This window comes from Henckelia pumila, chromosome 4, assembly GCF_033568475.1.
Source record: "Henckelia pumila isolate YLH828 chromosome 4, ASM3356847v2, whole genome shotgun sequence".
NCBI classification, from domain to species: domain Eukaryota; kingdom Viridiplantae; phylum Streptophyta; class Magnoliopsida; order Lamiales; family Gesneriaceae; genus Henckelia; species Henckelia pumila.
Window position 1 is genome coordinate 149,300,683 of NC_133123.1, and position 18,963 is coordinate 149,319,645.

The 18,963-nt window shown below is 40.8% G+C and overlaps 1 long non-coding RNA gene across 1 annotated transcript; it reads left to right on the forward strand.

Annotated features, from left to right (window-relative positions):
• Positions 1–449: 449 nt before the first annotated feature.
• LOC140865625 (uncharacterized) lies at positions 450–3,134 on the forward strand. Its single transcript, XR_012144658.1, has 2 exons — positions 450–721; positions 2,889–3,134. It is a non-coding gene; the product is annotated as an uncharacterized lncRNA (long non-coding RNA).
• Positions 3,135–18,963: the final 15,829 nt, after the last annotated feature.

The following is an 18,963-nucleotide window of genomic DNA, read 5'->3' on the forward strand; positions in this document are numbered from 1 at the left end:
TTTACTCGTTGTCGTGACATCGAAATATTTAAAGTGTTTAAATTCTTGAATTTTCAAGCTTGTATTTTATTTAGTGCAATTAAATTCATAAATCCTAGTTGTTGAGTTAAATTAACATTTTCTTTTATTATTATTAGTGTGTAGTATTTTATTTATATATATATATATATATATATATATATATTATATATATACAACTCTCACTCACCCAATTTAGGCCCCGTTTGATTTCAAAAGTCAGGCCAAAAAAGCACTTTTTTAAGTACTTTTCAGTTAACAAGGTGTTTGGTTGATCAAAAAAATGTTTAAATAAGCACTTTTTAAAGTCAAAATTAGAACTGTTTCAAAAGGAAAAAATTGTACCTTTTAAAAGCACTTATTTTAAAAAATCTCTATAAAATTCAAACTGGCTCTTAATATATAACCCTAATCCCAAAATTACACTCATTTCTCACGGCCAAACACACATACATACACTCACGACATTTCTACATTTCTCTCCAAGTCCTCCATCGACTTCACCTTCTTCTTCCTTAAGCCGCCGCGGCTCCTCCATCTGCTTCCTCTCCGGCGGGCCTTCTCCATAGGCGAGCTGTTCGCTGCTGCAGCTCCTCCATCGAGCTCGGTTTCAGCAACTCCAGCTCGTGCAGCCCTTCCCAGCTCACATCGGCGCAGCAACTCTTGTTCCTTTCATTTTTATTTTCTTTTCTTCCGTAGCTAGGCAAGAATATGGTTCCTTCTTGGCCCCAAGTAGATTATTACGTCTTGTGTATGAATTTGTGTGTATGCATTTCGTATTTTCAGAAAATTCGTTAGTGCCCTGTTTCGATTATGCCCTGTTATTTTCGAAAATGCTATGTTTTATGCTTGTAAATATCGAACCATGTATGTTGTTTGAATGGGGTTATGCATTTTCATTGTGTTTCGAAAACATTCAGTGTTGTGCCCTGTTTCTTGTGGGATTTCGGCCATGGTGATTTCTCTGCCATGTTCTTATTACGATTAATGTTGAGGATTTAAAATGAGTTATGAGTTTGAGATGGTGATTTCATTGTTGTCTAAGTTGAAATTTCATAAATGCATTTTTTCATTTATTTGGTCGAAAATGGGGTGATATTGTTGTGTTGCTTGGATTGGTGATTTAGAGCTACCATGGATGATATGTAGTTCACATGGTAGCAACTAGGATGACTTGAAGTTAGCTTGGGGATGGAGTTGTAGATCTTTCGAATTTGAAAAAGTAGGGCTCGGTTTTGTGGTTTAGAGGCTGCCATTTTTGGAGCTGAATTCCAGCAGGTTATGGGCAGGTTTTAGGTGCTTATGAAGAAACTAGAGGCTGATCTTGATTCCTAGTCTAGTGGTTTGGGGGACTTGGGAGTGTCATGGTTAAGTTTTTGGTTAAGTGCAAGAGGTGGGCGTGAGCAGAAATTTCTGGAAAGTTTGAGCTGTCCGGGAATATATGGCTAAGGTTGGGTTAAGATCATAATTTGGCTATGGGCTCGGGTCTGGAATTGTTTTAGGATGTTGGGATTACGTTGGTGAAAGCGGGAATTAATTCGGTTAAGTTTCGGTTTAGTTCTAGGCATTCGAAAAGAGAGGTGCAGATTTTTATTTAAAAACAGGGCTGCTGCCCGAAATTCGTTTTTTTGTAAAATGATTGCTTAGGAAATAAATTCCGAGGATGATTTTTCTACCTAGTTATAAGTGTCATGGAGTCGTGGTTTCAAGCGGAATTCTTTTTGAATAAGAATCGAGTAAGTTATAAATTTTACGGGCAAACCGCTCTCATTTTGTCTTAAGTACAAATTTATGGATTTAGTGTTCCCATCTTTTGGTTTAGTTCCTAAATCACCATCCCAATCATCCATGTGTGAGTCATATGCATGATTATCAATATATATTTACATTTACGTCATATTTACATATGCATGCTAAGTTCATGTTCAAGAATGAAAGAAAATATTTTTTGGAACAAAGTGAGATGATTGTGACTATAGAAAGTATGGGTTTGGACGGGCTGGGAGACGTTCTGGCTTCCCTTACCAAATTTATGGGTTTGTACGGGTTGGGAGAAATCCTAGCTTCCCTTACCAAGTATGGGTTTGGACGGGTCGGGAGAAATCCTAGCTTCCCTTACCAAGTATGGGCAAGACGGGTTGAAAGAAATCCTGAAAAGAGGCTAAGGTTGGGTTAAGATCAGAATTTGGCTATGGGCTCAGGTCTGGAATTGTTTTAGGATGTTGGGATTACGTTGGTGAAAGCGAGAATTAATTCGGTTAAGTTTCGGTTTAGTTCTAGGCATTCGAAAAGAGAGGTGCAGATTTTTCTTTAAAAACAGGGCTGCTGCCCGGAATTCGTTTTTTTGTAAAATGATTGCTTAGGAAATAAATTCCGAGGATGATTTTGGACGGGCTGGGAGACGTTCTGGCTTCCCTTACCAAATTTATGGGTTTGTACGGGTTGGGAGAAATCCTAGCTTCCCTTACCAAGTATGGGTTTGGACGGGTCGGGAGAAATCCTAGCTTCCCTTACCAAGTATGGGCAAGACGGGTTGGAAGAAATCCTGACTTCCTTGCGGCATAGTGCAATGCAGCCTTGATCATGATCGAAATCACAGAGTCACAATTCAAGGATCTAAGTTCAAAGTATTTATGTCTATGTTTCAGTACACTTTATGCAGTTACATTGATTTTTATGACTTAGCCATGCATATGTTATATTTATGTTCATTCATTTTAGAAGTCTATTTTGTTTAAAGTAAGGGCACAAAACAAAGGTATTTTTAGTATATGCTACTTTAAATCTGCTTGTGCTTGTATTTACGTAGTACTCGTTATCCCTTCATATTCTTGCTGAGTTTTTAGACTCACTACACTTATTGTTTTCAGGTGAGAAGTATTTCATTTAGATCGAGGGGCAAGACTATCGAGTGGACAACGATTCGGGCACGGCACATCCCTCCGACCTATGCTCGTTTTCCGCATAGTTACTAGAATTTATATGTTATGAAGCATTTATTTGCTTATTTGTCAAATGTATATGAAATGCTTAGTTAGGATTGTTTTGGGCATGTAAACATTAGATTTTTAAACACTTTTAGATATTTGTTATGTCGAATCTCTTTCTTGGGTTCTTGTTATTGTCTCGGTCTAGTTTACTTGTGTCGTTGGTTGTTTATTTCTTCTATTTTATTTTATTTGCTGTCTGAGACAGGCGGGTTTTCACTTAAACAAATAGGTCATGCCGAAATTTTTATAAAATTTTCTGAAAAATCCGCATTTTATTTAATTATTACTTATGTTGAGTCAGGGTCATTTCTAAGATTCTCTCAGAACGGAAGCTGTTGCCGGGGATTACAAAAGTGACTCTACCCTTTTGTGAGCATTGTGCTACCAGTAAAAAACACAGATTAAAGTTTGGCACATCTACTGCCAAGAGCAAAGGAGTATTGGAGCTGATTCATTCTGATGTTTGGCAAGCACCGGTGGTGTCCCTAGGAGAAGCGAGATTTATTTTGTCTCGTTTATTGATGATTTCTCTATGAGATATTGGGTGTATCCAATCAAGAAAAAATTAGATGTTTTCGAAGTCTTCAAAGTTTTCAAAGCGCGGGTTGAACGTGATTTTGACAAGAAAATCAAGTGTTTGAGGACGGACAATGGAGAAGAATATACCAGTGATGAATTTGATGAATTTTGTCAGCACGATGGCATCAAAAGACACTTGACGACGGCTTACACTGCCACTCAGCCAAGTCATTTTGGGCAGAAACTGTAACGCCCCGATTTTATTTTATTTGAATTTATTTGAGATAATCGGAGATTACAGAGTTCAAGAGCCGACTTGATTTTGATCAGGGTCCTTTTTGAAAATTTCGGATTTTTCAGTGACTAAAATGCAAATTTGAGTTTTGTTAGATATTTAAGCATAAGTTGACCCATTCCTTCACTCCATCTCTTCCCCCATCGCCTCTCCCTCTATTGAAGACTCCCCAACGTGTCTTCAAGCTTTTGGATTTCAGTCCGAGCTTGATCCGTCCGTTAGAAATTATTTCTGAAGGCACTTTAACGATCACGACTGCGAGAGCTTCGTTCTATAGTAAGTTTTCTTCGATCGGACACTTTCTATTTTTGGGATGTTGTTAGAATCGATTAAGTTTCGAGTATGTTGTTCTTGGCAGAGTTCTTATCGTTTATTCTCTGTTGGTTTTGAAATAGAGCGTCGTTCGGAATTGCTATGATTTTTGAAAGATTATTCGAGAATATGAGTTTTGAGATTTGTTGGAATCAGATTGTTTTAGTTGATTGTTGGTTGATTTGAGTTTATTGGATTGATATTATGATGTCTGGGATTTCGGTTTGATTAGAATATAGACGTTATGCCGCCGGTTTGAAATTGAGATTTTTGAACCGTTTTGAGTTGATCGTCGTTGTTGATCTTCTCTTGCCTCTGTACAGATTCGTTCGAAGGCCGTTGAGTTTCGAGGTTGCAGGATTGCATCGCTTTGAAGATTTTAGCCGGTATAGTATCGATTTCTTATTATCGATTGAGGTAGTTTGATTGAATCTTGTTTGAGGAATCGTTGTTGTTTCCAGGTTTGGAGCATCGACGTTTGAGAAAAGGTATAAGATGACTTAGACTGGAATGAAACGAGTGACTCGAATCCGACTTGATTCGAGTGTTCCGAAGAAATCACATACTTGCATGTTAATTGAATTACTTGAATTTATTGAACGAGTTATGTTTTGCATTGCATTCATCTTGAGCCAAGAATCCTTGATTTCAGTGGGCAGGACGGCCCTTTTATGTTAGAAGTTTTGGGGGCTTTTAAGTGAGTGGCCTAGGCATAGAGGTTCGCCTAGTGCTAGCATACTCCTTATAGTCGCACCAAAGTCTAGAGGATGGAGATACGTAGCACCACCTCGATCGGGAGAGTCGGTGAGTTGTTTACGTGATCTCATCCTCGGGATCCCAAAAGCAAAAACAGCAATTTCTTAATTATCCGGATTTGATAATCCCAGAGTTTTAAAGACATGCATTTCATTTGATTTCTCTTGGAATTGTATGGTTGATATTTGAATATCTGGAAGTTGATGTATTTCATTTTGATATGCTTATCTGATATTGCATGCTAGTCTCTTTTACTGGGAATATTATTCTCACCGGATTATCCGGCTGTTGTCTTGTCTTTGTATGTGTGTTTGGTAACAGATGGGGCAGGATCGAGTCAGAGATCGCATGGCTAGGTGGTCGAGTTGATAGAGTGAGACCTTGGTGTGTAGAAGTCGATTTTTGTAATCGAACTTAGATTATTTCAAACTCGATTTGTATTTTGGATGGTAAACTTAGATAGAAAGCATATTCTATTAATTTGGATTGGATGTATAACTCTAGAACTACTTTGTATTTGTAATATGCATGTTGGAAGTGTTGATGCATGTTTTAGATTGAAGATTTGAATGAGATTTGAATGGTAGCAAGCTTGCCCTGTTTCTGATTTTTTTTGGGCAGAGGGCTCGCTCGATCCCACGAGTTCGTAGGATCGAGCGCATCCCTTAATTCTGTTGAGGCAGCAACTTTGCAAAAATGGACGTTACTCCGACGCCGATGGAAGCCTTGTTGATGAGGTTCCAGACCTTTCAACCCCCTGCCCTGAGGAGTACAGAGAATGCGGTGGAATGTGTAAATTGGTTAGAAGAAATCGACCAGTTATTTGATTCTCTGGAATACAACGATGACCGTAGAATTCGTATAGTTATGTACCAACTGCAAGGGACTGCCAAAAGTTGGTGGATTTCTAGGAAGAAGGCATTAGAGAATCAAGGTTTGGTTGCTTTGTGGAGTTTGTTTAAAACTGAATTTCTTAGGCAGATTCCGTTCCAAAAATCGACCATGCACAGAGGAAGTACCACTAGGGGTCTTTTGCAACCGAGAGGACAGTCATTCAAGAAGTATGGGAGTAGTTCTTCTAGCTCCAGCGGATCAAAACAGTCTGGTTCCGGACATAGCTCAGGATCTTCCGATTTATCTTGCAATAATTGTGGAGGTCAACACCTCAGCGAGCATAGTCTCGGAATTTCTGGATGCTGCAATATCTGCCATCTACCAGGACACTTTGTTAGGAGATATCCTCAACGTTATACCAGTGGATCTCAGTCGGGGAGTTCTTTTAGACCAATGGTTCAACAGGAGAGACAAGCTCGTGTGGTTCACTCATTTCAGCCGCCGCACCAGAATCGACTTAGAGGCTCTTCGATCATGAATTAAACTCCGATTCATCAGACGTTGAATCTTGCTCTCAACGAGGATCCGCAGACTTGTGTTGCACCCGATGATGACACAGCAGGTAACCGTTGAGTATGATTTTATACTCTTATTCTGATAGTTCTGTTACGCTCCTTATTTCTTAACTGAGGATATTACTAGGATGCATCCTCTGCCTTTTTAGTTTTTGCATTCCGTAGTTTCTTTTGTTCAAATTGAGAAAAGAAATGGCTTTCGGGAGAGTCATTTCAGAATCTCCAAAGTTAGAATTGATGGGAATTGGTCGGGATGGAGCAGCAGTGCACTTTAGTTATCATATTCTTTTTATCTGTTTAGTTGCTTTATCCAGTACGGGGCAACCGTGTTTGAGTTTTGGAAGGTTGTCAGATTTTGATCCGAGTCAATAGACGAGTGGAAATCCTCCGGTAAGAATTTTTGATTCAGGATTCTTTGCTACTGTCTGTTGTACTACCGTTTGAATTGTTAACTAGTCTTCAGTGTTATAGATCCTTTGAACTGAATCTATCAGAAGTATTATATGAATTTAGAATTCTTATTGATCTTATCGTGTCTGTACCGGAGAGTTGTAGATTATGAATTATATAACAGATTCTTTGAGAGATTCTTATCATCGTGGAGCCTATTTCTCAGCTATCTCCAGAGAATGCACTTTTGTCTAAACTGAATCTTATGAGATCAGTTTGTTTAACTGAAAGATTTATTCTTATTTTATCTACTACAATTATTCTCTTTGACCGATGATTTCTTCACTTCTGGTTGGAGTGTAGATCCGTTCTTATTTTATCAACTATCTGTTTATGATTGACTAATGGAGTAAATCTGCTACCGTACTCCGTACATAATGACTTTTAGTCAGGATCAGAGAATTGATATTTTGTCAGAGGTTGTCAGATGTCTTGCTTGCCGAAGCCCGTCAGTTTAGATAGAGATCCTCGTTGCACTCATTCTTTCGGCAAAGACTTCGAAGAGGCTTTTGTTGTTTTGATTACAACTTATTCAGTTCAATACCATCAAAACGACGGACAACCAGATCAGATGAGTCAAACTTCAGAGGCACTTTTCAAGAGTTGTACGAGAAGAAGGAAGATCCCCGTTAATTGAAGATGATCTCTGTGTCACATGAGATTGAAACCAGGGATGATTCGAATTACGACTAAGTAGAGGAGGATTATTCTGGCAAGAATGAGTCGACTTTTGATTGACGAACTTGAGGGAGTATTTGGAGAGACAGAGTTCGTGTTGGAACCATGTTTGATTTCGAGGACGAAATCTTTTCTAAGAGGGGGAGAATTGTAACGCCCCGATTTTATCTTATTTTACTTTATTTGAGATAATCGGAGATTACAGAGTTCAAGAGCCGACTTGATTTTGATTAGGGTCCTTTTTGCAAATTTTGGATTTTTCAGGGACTAAAATGCAAATTTGAGTTTTGTTAGATATTTAAGCATAAGTTGACCCATTCCTTCACTCCATCTCCTCCCCCATCGCCTCTCCCTCCATTGAAGATTCCCCAACGTGTCTTCAAGCTTTTGGATTTCAGTCCGAGCTCGATCCGTCTGTTAGAAATTATTTCTGAAGGCAGTTTAGCGATCACGGTCGCGAGAGCTTTGTTCTATAGTAAGTTTTTCTTCGATCGGACACTTTCTATTTTTCGAATGTTGTTAGAATCGATTAAGTTTCGAGTATGTTGTTCTTGGAAGAGTTCTTATCGTTTATCCTCTGTCGGTTTTGAAATAGAGCGTCGTTCGGAATTGTTATGATTTTTGGAATATTATTCGAGAATTTGGGTTTTGAGATTTGTTGGAATCAGATTGTTTTAGTTGATTGTTGGTTGATTTAAGTTTATTGGATTGATATTATGTTGTCTGCGATTTCGGTTTGATTAAAATATAGCCGTTATGCCGCCGGTTTGAAATTGAGATTTTTGAACCGTTTTGAGTTGATCGTCGCTGTTGATCTTCTCTTGCCTCTGTACAGATTCGTTCGAAGGCCGTTGAGTTTCGAGGTTGCAGGAGTGCATCGCTTTGAATATTTTAGCCGGTATAGTATCGATTTCTTATTATCGATTGAGGTAGTTTGATTGAATCTTGTTTGAGGAATCGTTGTTGTTTCCAGGTTTGGAGCATCAACGTTTGAAAAAAGATATAAGATGACTTATACTGGAATGGAACGAGTGACTCGAATCCGACTTGATTCGAGTGTTCCGAAGAAATCACATACTTGCATGTTAATTGAATTACTTGAATTTATTGAATGAGTTATGTTTTGCATTGCATTCATCTTGAGCCAAGAATCCTTGATTTCAGCGGGCAGGACGACCCTTTTATGTTAGACGTTTTGGGGGCTTTTAAGCGAGTGGCCTAGGCGTAGAGGTTCGCCTAGTGCTAGCATACTCCTTATAGTCGCACCAAAGTTTAGAGGATGGAGATACGTAGCACCACCTCGATCGGGAGAGTCGGTGAGTTGTTAACGTGATCTCATCCTCGGGATCCTAAAAGCAAAAGCAGCAATTTCTTGATTATCCGGACTTGATAATCCCAGAGTTTTAAAGACATGCATTTCATTTGATTTTTCTTGGAATTGCATGGTTGATATTGAATATTTGGAAGCTGATGTATTTCATTTTGAGATGCTTATCTGATATTGCATGCTAGTAACTTTTACTGGGAATATTATTCTCACCGAATTATCCGGCTGTTGTCTTGTCTTTGTATGTGTTCTTGGCGACAGGTGGGGCAGGACCGAGTCAGAGATCGCATGGCTAGGTGGTCGAGTTGATAGAGTGAGGCCTTGGTGTGTAGAAGTCGATTTTTGTAATCGAACTTAGATTATTTCAAACTCGATTTGTATTTTGGATGGTAAACTTAGATAGAAAGCATGTTCTATTAGTTTGGATTGGATGTATAACTCTAGAACTACCTTGTATTGTAATATGCATGTTGGAAGTGCTGATGCATGTTTTAGATTGAAGATATGAATGGGATTTGAATGGTAGCAAGCTTGCCCTGTTTCTGATTTTTTTTTGGGCAGAGGGCGCGATCGATCCCACGATTTCGTAGGATCGAGCCCAACCCTTAATTCTGTTGAGGCAGCAACTTTGCAAAAATTGGTGCGCTCGATCCTACGAGTTCGTAGGATTGAGCGCGGCACTATTCATCTGGAAACACTATTCAAAAAAAAAATTCTTTTATTTCTTTTTCTTTTGGCTTTTGATTAATGATGTTTAATTATTGATTATTTGATATTAGCCAATTAGAACTGACGTCCTCACAGAAACAGTCAAAACCGCTTCTTATATCATCAAGCGTTCCCCTTCAGTGACGATTGATTTGAAGACTCCGATGGAGGTGTGGACTGGCAAGCCAGCTGATTATTCTCGGTTACATACATTTGGTTTGGTGTACGTTATGTACAATGAACAACAAAGATCGAAGTTGGATTCCAAATCTAGAAAGTGTATCTTTTTGGGCTATGCTGATGGAGTAAATGGGTTTTGCTTGTGGGATCCTATTGTCGACAAACTTATCATCAGAAGAGATGTTATCTTCGAGGAAGATAAAGTGAAGGGAGACAAAGGCACAATGAATTCAGAAACTACTATCATTCAGGTGGAAAATAAGACAGACGAAGATCAAGTTTCTTGTGAAGCAGTACCAGACCACGAGGTACAAGAACTAGTTGAGTCAAAAGTTTTCAAAGTAAGACAGTCAACTCGAGAGAGAAGACCACCAAGTTGGCTTTCAGATTATGTCATTGAAAGCAACATTGCATATTGTCTATTAACAGAGGATGGTGAGCCATCGATTTTCCATGAGGCTACTCAAAGCTCGGATGTATCCCTGTGAATAACAGCGATGCAGGAAGAATTGGAAGCATTGGACATGAACAAAACTTTGGATCTTGTTACACTACCACGAGGAAGGAAATCTATCAGTAACAGATGAGTCTATAAGATCATGCATGATGGCAATAACCAAGTTGAGCGGTATCGTGTGAGATTGGTTGTCAAAGGGTACACTCAGAAAGAAGGTATTGACTTCAATGAGATATTTTCTCTTGTGGTTCGACTTTCAACAGTCAGAGTAGTATTGGCATTGTGTGCGGTGTTTGACCTACATCTAGAACAGCTAAATGTGAAAACGGCATTTCTTCATGGCGATCTTGAAGAAGAAATCTATATGCTCCAGCCATAAGGTTTTGCAGAAAAGGAAAAAGAGAACTTGGTTTGCAGGTTGAACAAATCTCTGTACGGTCTCAAACAGGCGCCGAGGTGTTGGTACAAGAGATTTGATTCCTATATCATGAGCCTTGGGTACAGCAGACTCAGTGTAGACCCTTGTACGTATTTCAAGAGGTCTTGTAATGATGATTATATCATTTTGCTGTTGTACGTGGACGACATGTTGGTAGCAGGCCCCAACAAAGATTGGGTCCAAGAATTGAAGGCACAGTTGACTAGGGAATTTGATATGAAGAACTTGGGACCAGCAAACAAGATTCTAGGGATGCAAGTTCATCGAGACAGAAGCAATATGAAGATTTGGCTTTCCTAGAAAAATTATTTGAAGAAAGTCTTGCAGCGCTTCAACATGAAATATAGTAAGCCAGTTTCAACCCTTATTCCTATTAACTTCAAGTTATCTTCTGAGATGTGTCCTAGCAGTGAAGCAGAGAAGATGGAGATGTCTCGAGTACCGTATGCATCAGCAATGGGAAGTTTGATGTTCGCCATGATTTGTACAAGACCAGACATTGCACAAGCAGTGGGAGCAGTCAGTCGGTATATGGCGAATCCTGGACAAGAGCATTGGAGCACGGTTAAGAGGATCATTAGATACATTAAGGGTACCTCGAATGCTGCATTATGTTTTGGAGGATCAGATTTTACACTCAGGGGTTATGTAGATTCAGACCATGCGGGTGATCCGGATAAGAGAAAATCTAATACTGGATATGTGTTTACAGTTGGAGGAGGTGCAGTAAGCTGGGTTTCAAAACTGCAAACGATTGTGGCATTATCTACAACGAAGGCAGAATACATGGCAGCTACTCAAGCTTGCAAGAAGGCAATATGGATTAAAAGGTTATTGGAGGAGCTTGAGCACAAACAAAAAAAGATTTCTCTGTTTTGTGACAGTCAGAGTGCCTTGCACATTGCAAGAAATACAGCCTTACATTCCAGGACTAAACATATTGGAGTTCAATTTCACTTAGTACGAGAAGTAGTAGAGGAAGGAAGTGTGGATATGCAGAAGATCCATACGAAAGATAACTGTAGTAGCCCGCAACCAAAATCAGTAATTAAGGAATTAATCATAATTACTTGGAAAGAGTTCGGAAGCTCCGAAGGTGAGTTCGGAAGCTCCGAACAGGATCGGAAGCTCCGATGCAGGATCGGAAGCTCCGATGGTATTACGTCAGGCATGACGTGTGGTTGGATCGGAAGCTCCGATCACCCCTATCCGAAGTCAACAAATGATATTTTGACACGTGGCAGATCAGGATCTTCGGAAGCTCCGATGGCAGGATCGGACGTTCCGATCGAGGTTCGGAAGTTCCGATCGAGAATCGGAGGCTCCGATCGTTGTCTATAAATAGAAGGCCAAGAATTCATTTTCAATTGCCAATTCCGGATTTCCTCTCTATTCTAGTCATATTCGAGTTGTTCTAGCCTTCCTAGGCTCGACCCGGGAGTCGTCGAGGCGTTCGATAGTCGTAGCGAAGTTGTGCCCAAGTTCTGGAGGCCTCGACATCAAAGGGCTAACGACGAACGAAGGTATAGCTTTTGCTTCCTATAAATATTTAGAAGTATGCAATAGCTTAGTTAAGGCTTTTAGAGCGCTATAATAATAGTAGTATCATTTGGCAGTGTAGCGCGGATTATAGGCATGAACCTAGGGCTGATAGCACTTGACTAGTATTTGAGGTACGGAAGTACTGTTCGAGATATCCTGTCTGAGTATGCATGTATTATGTGACTGCATGGTTTATATGTCATTGATTTATGCTGCATTCATTTGCATACTGAGCTATCTCCTTCGAGATGTCTGTTAGTAGGGTTTTTCCCTATCCTGTTAGTGGTTGGACTTCCATCGATTTGGGTCCGGTATATCCACTGGTATTATGGTATGGGAGCCACCTCCTGAAGCGACGGCACAACGTGCTACATACCAGGGCCCGGTCGGTCTCTGTTATCTGATCCTTGACCTCGAGTTTATAGGGGGTTCACTTTGCATGCATGTATACTCATACTCTCGTATTGAGAGTTTTATGCTCACGTCTCGTACTCTGTGTTCTGGACACCCTATTCCATGGGGCAGGTTTGCGATTGGACGAGGCGGGTAGATCCAAGAGGGGCTAGGCATGTAACACCCGGTATTTTTAAATACGTAAATCCGCATGCATAATTAGGATATTTAATTATTTAAATTTTAGATTTATGGGTTAAATAATTATGTGAATTATTTGTGCATGATTTAATTTATTTTTAAGCATTTAACCCATAATTAGTGATTTTTATGATTTTTAGTATTTTAATTATTTTATCGCGTAGACGGGACCGTGGACGGACGAAATGACAACTTTCTAGCCAATTAATTTCATGAGACTTTTTAGAGCCCTAAAATATTATTTTGAGTTTTATTATCTCAAAATTTTTAGTATTTAATTTTATTTAATTTTAGGAGTCCATTTTTATTCAAAATAAGCCAAAATATTGACTTTTTAGTATTTTTAAAATTCCCTAAATTTATAATTTCGGGATTTTGTATATGATTAACTTAAATTATTAGATTTTAGTTTTTATTTAGAGTTTTAAAATTTTAGGTTTTATATTTAAAACTTTTAATTATCCTAAAACCTATTTTAATTAAAAATAAAACTCTAACCTAATCTACCCCAAACCCACCGATCCCTCACGCTCTCAGCCGCCACCCCCACTATTCATCATCTTCCTCAACCGAGCAACCCTAAGGAAGAACACCATAGCCACGTTTTTGAAGGTCCAAAGCAAGTCGTCGTCGTCCCGTCGTCCCGGAATCGTCTCATGCCCGTTTTTTTCTTCATTTTCGATGAAAGGCATGATTTTCTTCCAAATTTTTCGTACCTATCAGATATTATATTGTGTGGATTGTGTATGCATCAAAAACTTTCAAGTTTTTCAGAAGATGGTTCGGTTGTTTCAGTTTATGCGTAAGGTTCTTTGTTTTCCTTCTTCATGATCACGTTTTCAGGTCCACCATGGATGGTATGGCTGCTGGTCAGAGTCCTAGGTAGGGTGAGGAGGGTCTGGACCGAATGGCTCGAGGGGCTCGAGCCAAACGAGCCAGGAAACCATCTAGAGTCGATCGGGTCCCAAGGAGCCGCAGTCTAGGGTTTCGGGATTAAGGGCTTCGGGTTCGACGAGCAGGCTGCATGGGGGCTGGGGCTGGGTCAAGTCAGGTCCACCCAGACGTGGGCTACGTCTGGGCGGCGGTGCTCTGGTCAGGGGCGGCCGGAGCAGGCCGGCAGCAGCCATGGAGTGGCTGCTGCTCACGGCCGCAGCCGAGAAGGGGCTAGGGATCGGGTTCTAGGGTTTTAGGTGTGGTCCGGGTCAGGTCAGTAGGGTAGTGGGTCGGGTTAAGTGGGTTCGGGTCCGGGTTTGGTGGGCCGGGCTCGAGTATTTTTATTTTTAAAATATTTTATGAATTAATGAGTTTTTGGACCAATTAATTTGAAATAAAATTATTTGGACTCCCAAATAATTTTATTTGGGCTTTTAAAATTTTAATTAAGTTAGTCCATTAATTTTATGGGCTTTTGAGCCCATGAAAGTTATTGGGTCAGTCTTTGAGTTTTTGGGCCCATTGGGCCAGTTTAAGTGGTTATTGGGCCTAGAATGTTTTATGGGCTTTAAATTATTTTAATTGGGCTTAGAACAATTTTATTGGGCTTAAGTATGTTATTGGGCCAGATTTAAGTAATTGGGCTTGAGTGTTAGGGCCAGCAGTCTAGGACCATCCATGAGAAAATTGCATGTGTCCTGATTATATATTTAATTATTTTTATGCATTGAAGTTATTTTAATATTTATATGTTAGTAAGAAATTTAAATTAAATATATATGAAGGACACACATTTTAATTAAGTACATGCATTCATGAAATAATTTTATGCATAATTAAATGTTTAAGGTTGAGCAATAATAAAATATTTTATGTTGGAAGTTGAAGTAGTGTGACAATTTAAGGGGGATTCGTCCCCATATGTGAACTATTGAAGGGCAGTTTACTGCCAATTTAAGAGGTGATTCGTCACTGCCACGTACGTTGGTTTCCACGCTGATCAGTATTTAATGTATGATTTAAGGTTACACTACGGATACAACCATGCGATGTTAGAAAATAAATTGCTCAACAATGTTTATGTATTATGTTATTTAAGTTAAGTTATGTTATGTTATGAAATTTTCAAGCATGCTCATTCATGTATATGTATGTATTAGTATTTAATTGTTTTAAATTATTTTAAACCCTTGTTATGTTAGCATGTTGGGCCTCTAGGCTCACTACACTGGTATGGTGCAGGTGAGTACGTTGAGGATGAGGTTGTACCCACCGGAGGCGAGGATGTATGAGCGGGCATGCAGTGACCCCGTGACCGTGATAGATGTCTGAGTCACATGCATGTTTTTGATTATGTCAGCACGTTACACATTTCATATTATTTTTCAGTGGTTGTGAGTTTTGAATATTTTATTGAATATTGTCAGTGCATGCAAACTTTAATCATTTTTCTTATGCAGTATTTTTAATTAAATGTTTGACTCAGATATTTATTTTATTTAAAGAATGCAATTTTTATTTAAGTTATTTATTTATTTATTTATTTTTAAATCTTTTTATTCTGTGCATATATGTATGGGCATATATGTACATATTTTATTTAGTAAGAAAAAAAAAAATTTCCGCATATTTATTTATTAATTATAGAGTTAGGGTCGTTTCAGTTGGTATCAGAGCACGGTCCTTGGGGGGGTCATTACTGCTATGCGAGCTCAGAAATCTACGCTACCGGTCTGTAAGTTTTAAGTGTTTATAGCATGATTTAATTTTTAGAATTTAAGTTAGCATTAATTTGAAACAACTTAGTTATGCATGGCGATTTACGTAAAGAAATATGTGGTGGTGCAGAATGCCTCCGAGACCAGTTAACAGACGTGGGGGACCTCCACCTCCACCTCCGCAGAACCCTATTGCAGCATTGGAGCAGGCCAATGCAAATATGATGGCAGGGATTACTACTCTGTTAGAGCAGCAGGCTACTCGTCCCAGGTTGTCCCATGAGGAGGACGTTGCTGAGAGGTTCCAGAAGAAGGGACCCAAGGAGTTTGTTGGTACCACCGATCCTTTGGTGGCGGAGGGATGGATTCGCTCTCTGGAGTCCATCTTTGCTTATATGGGGATCACAGACACCGACAAGGTGAACTGTGCGACGTACATGCTGAGAGGTGATGCAGCGCTCTGGTGGGAGGGTGCAGTCAGGGGAGTTCACCTTCCTACACTGACATGGGCAGAGTTTAGGCGTATCTTCTACGCCAAGTACTTCACTGAGGATGTGCGCAGTCGCATGATCCGAGAGTTTATGAGTCTCCGTCAGGGGGACAAGACAGTGGTTGAGTATGTGAGACAGTTCGAGAGGGGCTGTCACTTTGTGCCTCTGATTTCAGATAGTCCACCAGAGAAGTTAAGGCAGTTTGTGGAGGGTTTGAAGGCGGATATCAAGCATGATGTTCGCATGGCAGACGTCCTTACTTATGAGTCTGCAGTCAGTAGAGCCTTGCGTTCCGAGGAGGGTCGGAGAGAGATTCAGAGAGAGCAGCAAGGGAAGAGGCAGTTTCAGGCTGGGTATCAGCGACCTGCGAAGAAGCAATTTACAGGGCCGGCTAAGGGCCCGAATCCACAGCAGAAGCCACAGCAGTAGAGGCCGCAGCAGCAGAGGGGCGGGGCCCCTAATGCCATAGCATATCCTACTTGCCCGAAGTGCCAGAAGATGCATTCGGGACCTTGTCTATTGGGAGCAGGTGTTTGCTACCACTGTAGGGAGCCAGGGCATCAGATAGCTAACTGCCCGAGGAAGAAGAACACCGCTGGTAGGGTGTTTGTGATGCAGGCCGAGGAGGTAGATCCAGACACCTCCTTGATCACCGGTATATCTTATCCCTAGCATTTTAATAATTTTCCTTTGGTTAAAAATTTAGTCTTTAATTTGGAATTATTGTTATTTGGGTTATTTAACTGCATGTTAGAATAGGAAGCATGTTTTACTTGTGATTAGAATTAAGAAGTAGTAGTGACTCGTTGGGGAAAATTTAGTAGTGGTATGAATCTGTTGGGAATTTTTTGCGTGCAGGGAGAATTCTAGTTGGAGGAAACTCCACGTTTGCGTTGCTAGATTCAGGGGCTACGCATTCGTTTATCTCCCTGGAGTTTATCAGGCGGGTAGGCATCACACCTGAGAGTAGTGACAGTGGGTATGATGTTTCTATGCCGTCAGGGCAGATTATTTCTACTTCGAAGGTTATTCGAGGACTGGAGTTGGAGCTGCAGGGACACTCCATTCGAGCAGATGTGGTGGTTTTGCCATTGAGTGGATTCGATTTGATTTTGGGCATGGACTGGTTGACAGTCAATGGAGCTTCGATTGATTTTCGTCGGAGATCAGTGTCAGTGAGACCTACAGTAGGTGACCCGTTCACTTTTCATGCATCTCAGAGCAGTGATATGCCTCATGTGATATCTCTTATTCAGGCGAGGAAGTTGTTGAGACGGGGTTTCCAGGGGTTTCTAGCGAGTATCGTCACGACTTCAGAGCCATCTAGCAGAGCATTATCAGAGATAGAGGTGGTTCGTGACTTTCCGGATGTCTTTCCGGAGGATGTTGCAGGAATTCCACCAGTGAGGGATGTGGAGTTCGGCATCGACTTAGTGCCAGACACCGTGCCTATCTCTAAGGCACCGTACAGACTTGCTCCTACCGAGATGAAAGAGTTGAAGGAGCAGATTCAGGAGTTGTTAGAGAAAGGCTTTGTTCGTCCTAGCTTTTCTCCATGGGGAGCTCCGGTGTTATTTGTGAAGAAGAAGGATGGCAGTATGAGACTGTGTATTGATTACCGAGAGCTCAACAGGGTCACAGTGAAGAACAAGTATCCACTGCCAATGATAGAGGATTTATTTGACCAGTTGCAGGGAGCTTCGGTGTTCTCCAAGATCGACCTGCGATCTGGTTATCATCAGTTGCGTGTTAGAGATGCAGATGTGTCCAAGACTGCTTTCAGGACACGATATGGGCATTACGAGTTCTTAGTGATGCCATTTGGGATGACCAATGCTCCAGCGGTTTTCATGGATCTCATGAACCGAGTCTTTCAGCCGTATCTAGATCAGTTCATCATAGTCTTTATTGATGATATTTTGATCTATTCTAGGAGCATCGAGGAGCATAGACAGCATCTTCAGACAGCCTTGCAGACTTTGAGGGAGCATCGGTTGTATGCCAAGTTCAGCAAGTGCGAGTTTTGGCTTGAGCAGGTGGCATTTCTTGGCCACATTATTTCGAGAGATGGGATTGCAGTTGATCAGTCTAAGGTTGAGGCAGTGCAGAATTGGGGTATTCCGAAGAATGCTTCGGAGATTCGCAGTTTCTTGGGCTTGGCAGGATATTATAGGAAGTTCATCAAGGGTTTTTCCTCTATTGCAGTACCCTTGACTTCCTTGACCAAGAAGAATGCGAAGTTTATCTGGAGTTCAGACTGTCAGAGGAGCTTCGATCAGCTGAAGGAAGCACTCACTACTGCACCAGTGTTAGCGATGACAGTACCACACGAGGAGTTAGTGGTGTACATCGACGCGTCTAAACTAGGTTTAGGCGCAGTGCTTATGCAGTGTGGTAAGGTTATTGCGTATGCGTCGAGGCAGCTGAAGATTCATGAGCAGAATTATCCGACGCATGACTTGGAGTTGGCAGCAGTGGTTTTCGCTTTGAAAATCTGGAGGCACTATCTGTATGGAGAGAAGTGCAAGATTTTCACAGACCACAAGAGTCTCAAGTACTTCTTCACACAGAAGGAGTTGAACATGAGACAGCGCAGATGGTTGGAGTTGGTGAAGGACTATGACTGTGACATTAGCTACCATCCGGGTAAAGCTAATGTAGTGGCCGATGCTTTGAGTCGGAAGTCGTCAGTGGTATCATGTTTGACCGTACAGTTACCACTACAGAGCGAGATTCAGAGATTTGGCTTGGAGTGTTATCCGAGTGGTCATACACCGAGCTTGTCAGTATTGACGGTGCAGCCAGTTCTATGAGATCGGATTAGGGAGGGACAGTCTACTGATGAGGAGTTGCAGCGATGGAGACAGAGAGATGAGGCTAGAGGTAACCTCTTGTATACAGTGGAGGATGGTATCGTTCAGTACCGTGGTAGGATGTGGGTACCGAACGTCGATCAGTTGAGAGCTGAGATTTTAGCAGAGGCTCACACATCTCCGTACTCCATTCACCCCGAAAGTACGAAGATGTACAAAGATTTGCAGCTATTGTATTGGTGGCCCGGGATGAAGAGTGACATCGGGAGAGTGGTGTCAGAGTGCTTGACTTGTCAGCAAGTCAAGGCAGAGCATCAGCGTCCAGCAGGACTTC